This window comes from Peromyscus leucopus, chromosome 5, assembly GCF_004664715.2.
Source record: "Peromyscus leucopus breed LL Stock chromosome 5, UCI_PerLeu_2.1, whole genome shotgun sequence".
Classification (NCBI taxonomy): domain Eukaryota; kingdom Metazoa; phylum Chordata; class Mammalia; order Rodentia; family Cricetidae; genus Peromyscus; species Peromyscus leucopus.
In genome coordinates this window covers 10,989,131-10,990,966 of record NC_051067.1, presented here as the reverse complement: position 1 = coordinate 10,990,966, position 1,836 = coordinate 10,989,131, and positions in this window count along the sequence as shown.

Genomic DNA, 1,836 nt, shown 5'->3' with positions numbered 1-1,836 from the left:
GAGCTTCATGGATGGTAGGAAACCACTTTACCAACTAAATTGAACCATGGTCCACTACATGTTTTGAATTTTAAAAAAATTACATCCCCCCCCCGTGTGTGTGTGTGTGTGTGTGTGTGTGTGTGTGTGTGTGTGTGTGTGTCTGTGTGTACAAGAGTCTGTTTTCGCCTACTATGTGGGACCCAAGAATCTAACTTGGGTCTTTAGGCTTACCCACTAAGCCATCTTACTGGCCCCCAAATATGACTATTCATACACCCGTATGAGCTGTCTTTTTCTTCTCCAGTGCTAGAGATTGAATCGGACTCACACGGACAGGCAAGTGCCCTAGTACTGAGCTAACTGAATTGTTTTGTTACACCTTAGTTGGATGGTGTTTCTCCCTTAGGAAATGTTGGTTACTTTCTCACTGCCGTGACAAGTAGCCAGCAGAAGCCGCCTGAGGAGAGAAGGACTTCTCTCAGCTCACAGTTTGCAGATACAGTCCATCATGGGAGGGAGGCAGGGCAGTAGGAGTGTGCAGTGGCTGATAGCATCGTGTCCACAGTCAGGAAGCAGAGGTGAAAGCTGCTGCGCAGCTTGTTTACTCCTTTGTCCTTTCTGTTCGGTCCAGGATCCCAGCCCACGGCCCATACTCATGGTGGCTGCCTCACTTAAACCTCTCTTGAAATACTCCATAGGCAGAAGTTTCTGTCCTGCCAGCAACTGCCAAATACCCAGCAGCCTCTTCCCAAATAATTGACTCAGAGGATTAATATTACGTACGAATGCTTGGCAGGTAGGTCAATGTTGCTGGGGAGCTTCTCTCTAGGTCCCACCAAGGCCTGCAGTCCCACAATCCACGTATAAAATAATCACTCGGACGGTTATATTACTTATAAACTGTATGGCCGTGGCAGGCTTCTTGCTAACTGTTCTTTTATCTTAAATTAACCCATTTCTATAAATCTATACCTTGCCACATGGCTGGTGGCTTACCGGCGTCTTTTACATGTTGCTTGTCCTGGCAGTGGCTGCAGTGTCTCTCTCTCCTTCTTCCTGTTTCCCCAATTCTCCTCTCTCCTTGTCCCGCCTATACTTCCTGTCTAGTCACTGGCCATCAGTGTTTTATTTATATAGAGCGATATCCACAGCAGGTCAGGCTTCTTACTAACTAGCTCTTACACTTAAATTAACCCATAATTCTTATCTATGTTTAGCATGTGGCTTGGTACCTTTTCTCAGTACAGCAGTCTCATCTTGTTTCCTCTGTGTCTGGCTGGTGACTTTTCAGACTCAGCCCTTCCTCATCCCATCATTCTCAATTTGGCTTTCCCACCTATCTTTATCCTGTTCAGCTATTGGCCAGTCATCCTGTTTATTAAACCAATCATAGTGGCATGTATTCACACGCTGTACAGAAGGATTATTCCACAGCAATGCCCTCTTAGCCATGTGCTGTGGATATCGTTCTATATAAATAAAACACTGATGGCCAGTGACCAGGCAGGAAGTAGGTGGCCAGGCAGGAAGTAGGTGGGACAAGGAGAGAGGAGAATTCTGGGAAGCGGAAGGCTGAGGAGGGAGACACTGCAGCCACCACCAGGACAAGCAGCATGTAAAGACTCTGGTAAGCCACCAGCCACGTGGCAAGGTATAGATTTATAAAAATGGGTTAATTTAAGATAAAAGACCAGTTAACAAGAAGCCTGTCACGGCCATACAGTTTATAAGTGATATAAGCATCTGAATGATTATTTTATAAGTGGATTGTGGGACTGCGGGGCTTGGGGAACCTGGAGAGAAGCCCTCCAGCAACAGCCATGCCCACTTGTGTGTGTCCTAGGTGATTCAAAG